Source organism: Rhinatrema bivittatum, chromosome 9, assembly GCF_901001135.1.
Source record: "Rhinatrema bivittatum chromosome 9, aRhiBiv1.1, whole genome shotgun sequence".
Taxonomy (NCBI): domain Eukaryota; kingdom Metazoa; phylum Chordata; class Amphibia; order Gymnophiona; family Rhinatrematidae; genus Rhinatrema; species Rhinatrema bivittatum.
Window position 1 is genome coordinate 23,265,457 of NC_042623.1, and position 12,838 is coordinate 23,278,294.

The following is a 12,838-nucleotide window of genomic DNA, read 5'->3' on the forward strand; positions in this document are numbered from 1 at the left end:
TCTGACGAGCAGGTGGTGACGGTTTTTTGGAGGCAAGCCTTATCCTGTCTGCTTTCTCCTTCTGCACCTACGACTTTGCAGTTCCATTTTTCGTAGAAAACTTGGACTCTGAAGTCCAAAAAGGCAAGCAGACAAACCAGGACTGGATCGGCCTGTCTCTGATGACCTGCAACCTTGGGTAACCCTGAGCTGACCCCTGAATCCACGTCCGGTAGCGGATGCACCAGATCTCCCGAAACCCAGAATAAGTGAGGGGAGGCCTGCCGCCTGCTCCCTCTTCCTAATAGCTTGGTGGGGAAGGAGATGGAAAATGCTGCAACAGGTCTTGAACAAGTAGATGTGAATCGGTTATTTACACTTTCGAATAATAGAAGGACTAAGGGGCATTCCATGAAGTTAGCAAGTAGCACATTTAAAACTAATCGGAGAAAATTATTTTTCATTCAACGCACAATAAAGCTCTGGAATTTGTTGCCAGAGGATGTGGTTAGTGCAGTTAGTGTAGCTGGGTTCAAAAAAGGTTTGGATAAGTTCTTGGAGGAGAAGTCCATTAACGGCTATTAATGAAATTTACTTAGGGAATAGCCAATGTTATTAATTGCATCAGTGGCATGGGATCTTCTTAGTGTTGGATAATTGCCAGGTTCTTGTGGCCTGGTTGGCCTCCATTGGAAACAGGATGCTGGGCTTGATGGACCCTTGGTCTGACCCAGCATGGCAATTTCTTATGTTCTTATGAGAACCAGGAGAGGAGGAGGAAGGCAAACCTTGCTGGGGGAGGATAAATGCAGAATAATTAATTAATTATAGTTAAAATGAATGTTCTGCTGCTTAAGTGTTCTTTGTTGCTGTTTTGTTTTTTTCTAACCCTGGCAGCTTTATTTAGACAGCTTTTATTCCTCATCCTTTCTTAATTCCCCACTTTCAGGTGGAAGTCTGTTTTCTTTGCCTTTTCATGTTGGTGCATGATTTCCCCCCCAAGTTTTCGTGAGTTAATTGCTTCGAGCAGGCGGAGCATGTCTCCATTGGAAATCCACCAAGAATCCTTCAGAGCTGAATGGGTAGAGCAAAGGTCAGCATCGTGCCTTGCTGAATTTGTTTGAAATCTTTGGATGCCAGCTTTTTCGGTGTGGAAACCCACCCAGCACTATAAGGGCAGCACATTCAGAGCTCTATGGAGAGAGATGTTGCTGATCATCCAAAAAAACAAGGTTGGGCTATTTGCATTCTCGGCAGTACAGTGGTCCACAAAATATCCAAGTGAGAATTTCATACACTGACAGGTTGTTGCATGACAAGAGGATGCATGCTTTGTGATATAATTCCTGTCTTCCTTGTGACCAAGGCTGCTGCCATTGCACTAGGAATCGGAAGGGAGCAGCCTAACACGATTTCAATGTGCCTCTCTAATAATTATACAAATAACCATCAGGTTACCTTGCCTATGTGTGACTGCTGTGGGATTTCAGCTCAAATTCACGTGGCTTAGTTAAGATCCCGTTTAGGCCGATGCAATATCGTGCACTCAGGCTAGCAAACAGGTTAACCCGCGGTTGGATGCGCATTTTGGACGCACATCCATAACCCCTGCTGCAGTAAGGGGATCAGCGTATCCAAAACGCGCGTCCAAACCAGCGCGTAGCTAATAGTACTCATCACGTGTAAATGCCATGTTGATGAGGCTATTAGCTAGTACTCCCTATGTAAAAAAAAGTCCCATACGCCCCACATTTTAACCCTCAAAAATTAACGCTAGCCCCAGAGTTGTCGTTAAGTCTTCAGGCACCCCAAAACCTGAACAGAAAAGCAGAAAATATTGAGCGTCCGTTTTCCAGCCCGTGCACAGCCATGCCTCCTGCTTGCCCGATGCCATGGACACGCTAGGGATGCACAATTTATCACTAGTTTGGACGCACGTTTTTCACACGCACATAATTGATTCAGTCAGAAAGTTTGTAGAATGTAATTAAATTACTTCATAGTGAATGCAGAATGCAGAGCTCAGGATGTGTTCTTCCTCTAGCTGCTCTCAGCTCTAGACATTGACAGGAACCATTCTCTGCTGAAATCAGCAACAGAGGTAACTTTATAGTCTGTTTTGTGCCGGTGATAACTGAGTGTATAAAAGGGATTTTAACTCTTAAATAAAGCTAGTCCAAGCACATTTCCCTATTATAAAGGGAGAGAGTTAGGAAACCTACAGCTATAGTAGAGAGGCACTGAGCACTATGGACTAATCTTTTCTTGGTGAGATGACATTTTTGTATCGATCCTAAAAACCCTGAAAGACAGAGAATAAGAGAGGGAGGGAGAGAGAAAGCAGAAGAGAGAAGCAGTGAGGTACAGTGGAATGCAGGAGAGAGATTTTTATTCATTGGGATTTCTCGAGGGGTTTTAGACCGTTTATATGTCCCCCCTTGCAGCTTTCAGGTTAGGGTGGAGGCAGTGTAAGACGGTGCAAACACTGTGCAGATTCTTGACCTGAGCCAGCAAAAGCAAATGGTACAGGGCGCAGGGTGGGACGAATCACTTCTTGCCTGCAGGTGCATCTTAGAGTACAGATGAGGAAAGGATGCCTGGGGGAGGGAGATCCTGTGGTGAACCCCTCTTTAACAGGGAGAGGTTCTCTCCTTGTTCCTCTCTTGGAACTAAGAATAACTTATCTATCTCGGGGAGAGAGCCCCTGTTCTCATCTCCTCCCTGAAAGCTCTCTTGTAGGACTCCCACTCTCTGTTTCTCTTACCTAGAGGTCTCTATTCACCCATCTCTTATCCAGGCTCACGCAAGAGGGTGAAGTAGGCCTGGAAAAGACCATTATAGTTCAAGCACTAGGAACATTAGTGGAGAACACAAGCGGTCCATACACCTCCTCTTTTTATAGTGTTTCCCCACCCACCCACCCTCTTCTATCAAGTCCAGCCACTAGGTGTCTCCACCGTGCAAGAGCTGAGACTCTTCTCCCAGGGCCTGTGAAACAGTGGCTCTGCAGGTTCCTCAGCCACTGACCAGCCCAAGGGGGGCACTGATCCACAGAAAGTGAAACAGCCTAATGTATGAACACGGTCTAGTGGCCATATTAATTCGGGAAGAAACTGGACTCTTTGGAGATTGCAATAATGGCCCAATATGTTGTCGTGAGCTTTGAAATCAGCTAAAGAAGGGACTTTGTTTGGACTTGAAACATCATGTATATCGCCACTCTGCCTATGGATAATGTTCGCTGGTCTGCTGGAAGCTATCACAGCCTGCAAAGAAGGCAGCTCAGTATAAAACCCTCTAAACTCAATTTCTCAGTTGGAGGCAGAGGTTTCTCTTAGAGTGCAGCAAGTGCTGTAATTAAAAAAAGTCAAGTGGTGGTGCTTGCTGTTTCACCAGACTGCAATTAAGTGAGGCTAATGTAAACCATCAAATCGCTCCAGCGGTAAACAAAAGGGCTCCCGCCATGTTATTATTAATGCATTGAAAATTGGAAACAATTCCAGTTTGCTCGCACTGTCATACTGTCACCTTTGTAACTCAGCCCGAGGAGATGGCAGGTCTCGTTTATCAATCAGGGTGGCTATCACTGGCCCAAACGTACAAGGCTTTGTTCTCCCAAAGACAGCAAATGGAAAAAAAAAAAAGCCATCTTTAGTACATCTGGCCCAAGTACTGAGGGCGAACACCCTTCCAGCCGTGGATACCATGCTTAAACAGTCACCTGCATCCTCCATTCTGCAGCGTTTTGAGTTGGGTGTCAGCAGCTTCCTTGGCTCGGGCTAGGCCTGGTTTTACCTCAGCTGTATCTCTGGCATTCTACTTCCCCATTTCTCTACAAAAAACTCTGATCTACAGCTCCATGAAACAGGGACAGAACCAGGGCTTGCTCAGCTGTCCAGATAAATTAAAGCTAGTCGGTCCGCCCTCCCCACAGACGTGACATTTTTCATAAATGAATCTACCGAGAGGTGCTTGCCCTGCAGTGATAAGACAGATTCATGTGTCTGGGGGAGGGAGGAAGAAAAACCTTAGAGCAAACTGGTCTACATCATAAAATTTATGAAGAAAAGTAAATGAATCTATTCATTACAAATAAGGAGACTCGGGTTTTGTGCCAAACTCGGAGGATCAGGGGCCTGTAACAGCTAACCGAGCAACATTTGTCACCAGCGAGCAGGTTTTGAAGAATTACCAGAGTCAGGCCCCAACAGCTGTTGACACTTCAAAGAAAGGAAGCCAAAGCAGCTTTCTCTGAGCACAGGACGCCTGGGAGATTTCTAAAGGCACATTTGCAAAATAAATGGAGAGAAATGACTAAATTACAGTTTTGTGTGTGGAAGCCAGTCTGAAAAATAACATTTATTTTCTCTTCCTCGAACCGGGAGCGTATTATCGAGTGACTGGCCTGCTCCCGTGCTCAGAGGGACCGACGGCCAAAGGCATCGGCAGCGTGTTCCCTGACCTCAGGGTCAGGCTGAGCCAGCCTTAGCTTTTACCCCATTCCTCTCTGCACTTCCAGTTTCCCCATCCAAAAGGCCTTTTAGTCCGGGATTACTTAACCCTGTAGTCCTTTTCAGGCTTCTCTGGGTTTCTACGGCTGATGGCGAAGGCTGGAATTCTTCACTGGGGTTGCATGCTAGGGGTAAATGTCCAGGAGTGTGGGGGGCTCGGTCTCCCCGACTGTGACCCAGCCAGCGGCCTGCTGATTCCTGATCCAGTCAGGAGTGAGCCAACACAGAAAGACGAAGACTTTGCTAAGCACAAGCGCCATGGAGTAAGGAGAAAGAGGGATCGGAGCGGTGATCCCATACTCCCAGGTCTCCTCGCTGTGACCAGCGGAGGAGTTTTTTGTCTTGCGTTAGATTTTCTGGGGGGTTGCACTCTTAGAGGACTCGGGCGCACCCCGCCTGGAGGCTGAGAGACAGGTCAGAGATCTACTTTGCCCATCCTCTCCTTGGTGGGTAGAGACTGCACCCTGGATTGATATTTTTGGGGGCTTAAAGAGACTTTTTTTTATTTGCAAGAATCCTGGCGGGGCCCCTGGACGCTGCCTGGAGGGAGGGCACGAGGAGCCCTGTCTTTGGGGAGCACCCGAACTAGGGAAGATCTGCCTTTCTGCAACCTCAGAGAGGGCGGAGGAAGGCGCTGACCCAGTGCCAGCAGGACCTTCTGGTGTTTACCTTGGGTTTTTTGGGAAGAAGAATTTGGTTAAAAGACCTGGCAGGCAGTGTTTTCTGCCCCTGGTCCTGCCCGTCTGAAGGAACACCTAGAGCTGCTCGTCACAGAGTGCATCCGTCTGACATAGAGAGGGCACCCACGATCTACTCCCTGAGGGAAAAGAGCATCTGAGAACACCGAGGGCCCTCGCAGGAGTCTTCACCTGCTGGGGAGGGAGGAGGAGGTTTGGACTCCCTGTGCGGAGACAGAAAACCGTAACGTTTGTTTTTTTTACCAGTTTTGGAAGGAGTTTTTCCTGCCCAACTGAAGGATACCCTGCCCACCTGGGAACAAGCCAAGCCGAGTCCTAAGCCAAGTCCTGGAGGGTGGCTCCTTCCCTTGCCCTGGTCACAAAGACTCTTGCACAGACGGAGGGGAAGAACTGTAACAGAAGAGGGATTTCGCGGCGCCGAGGACCCGTTTCGTGCCACATCTCATCCGAATTTTCTGTCAGTTAAAGACTTTCATTTTGAACACTAAACCAGCGGCTCCGGCCTGCTGTTTGGCACCCACAGCACGTGCCGTGAGGAAAAGTGCCCCTCCCCCAGGGACAAGAAAGAAGGTACAAAGGGTCACCCCCTGGTACCCCAGGCCCTGAAAGAGCAAATCATTCCCCCCCCCCCCCGCCCCCAGCAACAACCAATGCAGACCCTGGGGGTAAGAGAGCGTATACGAGGTAGCCGGGCGAGGTGCCAGCCCCGGAGAGAGCAAAACAATTCTTTGGATGGCCCCATCGGCGCGCAGTCCGCACCCGGGGATTGGGGGGGGGGGTTACACTAAACTCAAGCATTTTTTTGCAACCTTGTCATTTTGTCCTTCTTGTGTCCGTCCGTGCTCTGTTCTCTCTTTTCAGTCTTGTCGGTCGGTGCCCGAATCCTTTTCCTAGATCTCCTTTCTCTGTCACCTTTTCGTGTCTCTAACTCCCTCTCAAGCCTCGCCCCTCTACTTTCTCCTCTCCAAACTCTCTCTTATCCCACCCCCCCGTCCCCTTCTGTCTCTCACCCCCCCCACCACCCCCCCTCACCTACTCCCTCACTTCCCTCTTCTCTGATGTTCAGTTAATTTGTTGTACATCTCTAAGAAAGATCTTGCTGCGAGATCTATATAGCGATTCATAAATGTTATAAATAAATAAATAAATAAATAACCACTCCATCTCCCAAGTCATAGGAAACGGAGAACACAGCGGCAGATAAGCCTGCAGGCCCAGCTAGCCTGCCCGCTTCCGATGCAAACAGCCGTAGGGGCCCCCCCCAATCTCAGGCTTCACCCAGGGCCAAACACAGGCAGAGCCAACCTAGGCCCGGGCCTAGGATGCCAAATTCCGAAGACGCCCCCCCCCCCCCCCCCAAAAAAAAACCCGGTTATCCCCCTGCTGCTCTCTGATTTACCACCCCAGTCCTCCGTCATCTTAAATCCTGCCCTGGCTTTTCCCCTCACATCCTGGCATGCAGGGGATTTCCTGTCTTTATTCTGTTACCTGTTTTTTTTTTTTGCCTCCACCTTTTCCCCTGGGAGGCTCTTCCATGCATCCAGCACCCTTTCTGTGAAGGAATAATTTCCAGCGTTACTACCAAGCCTACCCCCCTCTCTGCAGCCTCATATCATGATCCCCCTGCTGCAGAATTTCCTCTCTCCACTCAGTGCTCCTTCCTTATCCTCACCCCACCTAAGCTGAAGGTTAAGGCAGACCAGGTGTGTGGGGGGGGAAACAGCCTTCTTCCTCCATCGCTCCTTATCCCCCTTCCCTGGCCTTCCGGGAAACTCTCTACCTCTTTCGGTTTCTCTGTCCTTCCTTTCTTGTCTTTCCTCCCTTGCCCGCCTTCCCTCTCTCTGTCCCTGGGAGCCGGTTGCATATTTTGGTAGAAAGATCTTACAAACCTCTCCTTAGTGCTGAAGACAAAGATTGTAGAACCCCCACCGGCTACGGAGAAATGAATCAAACATGCCTGCCCCTTAAGGTTTAACCAGCGAAAGGATGGGTGCTTTACCAGGCTGTCCAAGACGCCGGCATGAACATGGGACATATTTTCCCCCTAGCTCTATATTTTTAATAGGAAAGCTGGACACTGGATGAGCTTGGCAGATTTACCATTTCAGTAGAAAAGAACACAATTCCGAATGCTTCTGGGAAATAATAAATAAATAAATAAATAAATAAATAAAAACCCAAAGATGGGATAAAAGTACCCTGATATTGGAAAGACTTTACAAAATGCCAAGATGAGAAACTGGATTAATTAAATGTATGAAGTGGGACTACAAGCAACTGAAAGACTGCTGGGGCAAAGTTGTCGACGTTTTAGGTGACAAAATTCACAATAGAAACAGCAGCAGACAAAGCCTTTTTTAGAATTATTAAAACACAATTCCTCAAATAATTACACCTCAACAGCCGGAACCGCTGTGGGGAGACACTATCATCAGAGGAACCGTGACTACTAAAGTCCAATCTTTTTATATTTTTTCAATTGCAAATACAGTTCTTTAATTATTCTCTCATTATATTCACAGCTACTTAGCTTTTTTTATAGGTGAGAAATTCGACCAACAACCCGAAGTTAGCAGCATTTCGAGAGTTCCCCTGAAGCAGAGAGCAGTTGAGTACTCTCTTGAAACGCTGCTAGCGTGGGGTTGTTGGTTAAATTTCTCACCTATAAAAAAGCTAAGTAGCTGTGAATATAATGAGAGATTAATTGAAGAATTGTATTTGCAATTGAAAAAATATAAAAAAGATTGGACTTTAGTAGTCACAGTTCCTATGATGATAGTGTCTCCCCACAGCGGTTTTCCGGCTGTTGAGGTGTAATTATTTGAGGAATTGTGTTTTAATAATTCTAAAAAAGGCTTTGTCTGCTGCTGTTTCTATTGTGAATTTTGGAAGTTGCAGCTTGTCCTTTGTGGGGTGTAGGAGTAGTTTGACTTTTTAGGTGAGGCATTGGAAAAGAAATCTGAATGTGTATTCTCTACTTACCTGCAGAGAACATGTTCAACAAGATGAAAATTAAAGTTTTGGACATTTACATGTTGGTTGCAAGAGGCACCTTAAACAGTTGGAAAAGCATTATCCCAGTCGGTACATCTAGGAGCTGCGAATTATCCTGCCTTGGGGCATAGCAAGACAGTTCATGGGAGAAATTTGAGCTTTTTTGGAAAGTTTGTCATCCGCTGATTGAATACTTTAGAACTTGATGAATAATAACAAGGCAGAAGCTTTTGTTCTGCTGTTGGAAAATCTGAAATAGAACTGACATGTTGGTTTTTCTTTTCTTAGCAATGTTTGAAATTTGATTACCTAATGGAGAGGGAATCAGTGCTATGCAAGAATGCACTTAAACAAAAATAGGTGGCTATGGGGTTGACTGCCAACATTGTTTTTGTATGTTATCATTAAAACTACTAAAAAAGACCGCCAAAAAAAAAAAAAAAAAAAAGGTTTGTGTGCTCAGGAAGTTAACTGCTCAACCTAATCCATGCAGAAGGGTGAGGTGACCCCCAGGAGTCGCTTATTCTGAATGAGCCCAAGAAGACTCATCATCCCCCCAACCGGCCATTCCCCAACTTTTCCTCTCAGTGGAATCATGTACATGGATGCATAGGTGCTGTTACTTGTCATGAGTCTGTTAGTGAAACCTTTTTTTTTATTTTTATCTATTTTGCAGTGTATTTCTTTGTGGAAAGCCAGTTAACCATAAAAATTCAGTAGCACCATAAGCCAGAAATAATAACCCTTTGACTCATAAGAAGTGTATTGAACCTGGAGGGCTGCAGTTTGGTATTAAGTGCTGCCTTCCTGGAGGTCTGAGCGTTTCTTAAACCCCCTCAGTATCATTAAACCTTTTCCAATTCAGAAAATGTCGACTCTTTCCAAAAGACTCCAATACCTGGAGATCCTGTCTCCTGAAATCGCCCTCACCCAGCAATCTGCAGGAAAGAATCCTTTCCAGTGCATCTCTGTGTACAGGATGGGTGCATTGAAAACATGGCATGAGTTAGCCCCACTCTTCCTCCTACACCCTTCAGTGCTGCTTTGGGTCTCCCTCTTCTGGCATTATCCTTGAAGGCAGGGGTCACACTGTGGCTAAGGCCCTGTACAGTCCAGCAGCCTCGGGGCATTGATTCTCCATTAGGAGGGGAAGATAGACTTCCAGAGCCCTAGGAGTAGGGGGAGAAAACTCCCCTCTGGGTGTATGTTGCCGATTGAATGTATGACCCTGAATAGATGGGAAACTCTGGTTGGGTATTCCAACAACTCTGGTTGGGTATTACAGATTTTTGGAAATAATAACTGGCACCATACACACTTCACTCTGGTTGCATCGTGTCTCAAAGTTATTTTACAAACTGCTCTGATATCTGTGAATGTGTCCCTTGGTATTCGTGAAACAGTCTCACTCTCCAGGGGCATGGGATGGGAGGCATCTCAGGTGGATCTGGCGACTCTTCAATGTAGTGCAGTCCCTTCCCAGTCAATGCCTCAGGTCCAGATGTACTTCCGTTTCTCCAAGCTGTCAATCCTCTTCTCTAGGGATAGCAAGTCCAGTGTAAAAAAAAGAAACCCAATGCTTATTCTCACTTCTCCTCTCCAGATGAGATCTTTCAGATGAAGGGTCCAGTGCAGCAGGGAAAAAAATAACTCTTCTCTTTTCCCAACTCTTGGGCAGGAAGGGTGACAACAAACTTGCTCCTGAAACAAAAGACACAAATTCTTCACAAAATTGCTCAGATACTAGAATAGATTCACCAAAGTTCATCCACGTTGTGTGAGAGGGAACAGAAGATCTTTTATCCTCATCCTTCCCAGAAGCAGGATTTTCCCTCCTTGAGCAAGGACCAGGGATCAGCAAAACAAACAAAAAAAAAAATATCCACAATTTCCTTAGAAAAGCTGTAAAAAAAAACAAACCTGGTGTTGCGATCCCCCCTGCCTGCTGCGCTACAGGAGGTCTCTTACCTTCCTCCAGAGGCCGCTCTGAAGCCAGGGCCTCGCCTACGTTCCATCCGGGACTTGCTCCAGGGCCTGAGAGGCCTAGCTGTGCCTGTGGCTTGCATGCCTCATCTATTGTGGGTGGGGAGGAGGCGGGGGCAGCCAAAGGCCGCCCCCGCCTCCTAAAGAAACAGGGAGAAACAGACAACTAAAGAAAGGGAAGGAGAAGCCAGTGCACCCCAGCGCCCCCTTGCGAGGGCGCCGGAGACCACCAGCATTGGGACAAAGGAAGGGAAGGTAGGAGGGGTGAGAAAACAAGAGGCCACTAGGACACACGTGGCCGAAAAAGCAAGCAGGAGGCTGGAAGCAGGAAGCAGCAGTAGCTGGAACCAGCAGGCAGCAGCAGCAGCAGGGCTCAGGAGTAGCAGCAGGGCTGGAGGCCCAGGAGACTCAAAGTCACAGGGCCGGAGGCCCAAGAGAGACAGCACTACAGGACTGGAGGCCCAGCAGACACAGCTCCAGGGCCTGAGAGGCCTAGCTGTGCCTGTGGCTTGCATGCCTCAGCGTTTGGATTCCTGTTGGGCGACGCCCTTCCCTAGGGGCTGGCCCGCAGCTCTCTACCCCAGTTATAGGACCAGCGGTGGGGCGGTCCTGGCAAGCTCCTCCCAGGGAGTTGCCTTCTACCTCCAGTATTTAAGGACTTTCTGTCACTTGCAAAGGGCCTCCGGATCGGGCTCTACAGTCGTCTGTAACCGGCCGATCCAGGTCCCCCGGTTTCGCCTATGCCTTGATGGGTTCCTGTCCTGTGTCCCTGCCTAGATGTCATGCTCCTGTTCTTCCTGCCAGCCGTAAGGACGTTCGGATGTGAGTATCCCAGCATCGGAGTTCCTGTTCGCCTGGTCTTCCCCGCACCCTCCTTCTCAGCGTGGTCCGCGACCAGCCTTCCTGGGCTGTGTAGGGCGCGTCTGGGACAGGGTGGTCCGCGACTCAGTCCCACGGGTGGGCTGAGTAGGGCGCCCTGATGGACAGTGCCATGTTTCCGTCCAGCCTTGTCTACAGTGGTCTGCTTCAGCCCTTGCCCGGATGTCTTCCTGTCTCTGCCTTGACCTATGTCCTCATCTGGTTCCTGAGCCTTCTGTCCCTGTTGGGGCCCTGGAGTGGCCAACAGGAGGGATTCGTCCCACGGGCTCTTGAGCTTCTGCCAGCCGAGGGGGGCTTCGGATGTGAGTATCCCAGCATCGGAGTTCCTGCTCGCCTGGATCCTGCCTGTGTCTCGCTTCAGCCCTTGTCCTGATGTCTCTGTCTTGCTTCAGCCTGCTTCTGCCCCGTCTGATGTCTTCTGTTTAAGGACTCTGTCTGCCCTCGCCTCTGTCCGGCCTGCTGCCCATTGCCGTTCCCTGCGGCAGGTCCGAAAGGGCCGGGAACAGTCGGAGGACCGTTCATTAGTCAACTTCCCCGTGTTGGCTACCATGGGCATGCAGATCCGGCTGAGGTTCGGACTCCCTGCTTCTGTTCCTGCCTGCCTGGCTCACCATGCCTGCTCAGCTCACCTCCCACGGTGTGGCTCGGGGCTCCTCCTTGAGTCCTGCCGTGGCCCAAGGGCTCACCTCCACCCGCTTACGACGACCGCGCCCGCGCGCGCTCGTAACACCTGGAGGCAACTTCACCAGCCAGGTTGTGAACCAGACAGGCAGACTGCCTCCTTCCTAACTCTGAGGACACAGGTCATGAACCCTGAGCTACCAGAGATAACGGACCATAGAAAATTTACCATGCTTCTTCTAAGTCCAACTAAAAATGCCATAATGACCTCCCTCTCTTAGTAGACAGTAGCTCACCACTCCATGTAACCTCACAGGGGGTGCTCCTCTCCTAACTAGCCCCATGTTCAGAGCTAGAGCCATCTAGTGGAGATCCCAAGGGGTTTCCATACAGGAAAATTCTGGAGACCTTATAGTGGACCCCTTTCCTAAATAAGAGGGTTCATTCTTTGAAACCAATAGTTTTTTTTCTCTGCTCTTTTTGGTTCACCTACAGAGGTCTCTGTTCTCTTCCTCTAGATTGCTCCATGATTGCTCATCGTGGTCCCTGTTATAGGCACTGTAGCGTTTATAGGGAGCCCAGGAGGTCCGTACACCATGTTCCTTTTCATCTCTTCCTCGAGGTTGCTCTCCTACCCTTATCTCCTATCTTCCACCTCCCCCCAAGTTTCTTCTCCATTGTCTCCTTAGCCTTGCCATGTTCCTCTCCATCTCTTCCTTGTTTCTTCACAGGTTCCTCTTCATCTCCTTCCTCAGGTTCCTCTCCATTTTCACACCTGGGAGGTCTCCATCTTGCCTCTGTGGGGTTCTTCTCCAACTTTCCCCGTAATGTCCGGTATTCTGCGACGCATCAGTGGCCACTGTGGCTGGAAGAGAAAACCCAGCAATGGGCGCTCCTCATCCCACGGTAAGTGTGGCCGAGCTGGGAATCCCACCTGGGTCTCCAGGGCACGGTGGCCTCGAAGCGTTACAGCCCACTTTAAGCCCAGTGACCCGCTGGTGCTTAGATCTCTGAAACTACCTTATACGTGAAACATGTTATATGCAAATCTCACACACAGTCTTATGAGGAGACTACTTATCGTTACTTACGATAATTACAATATAGGTGTTCTGCACCGACACCCCTCTTCCCTCACAGTCTTAACTCCTGGGTAGCTTAGTTTAGGTATTG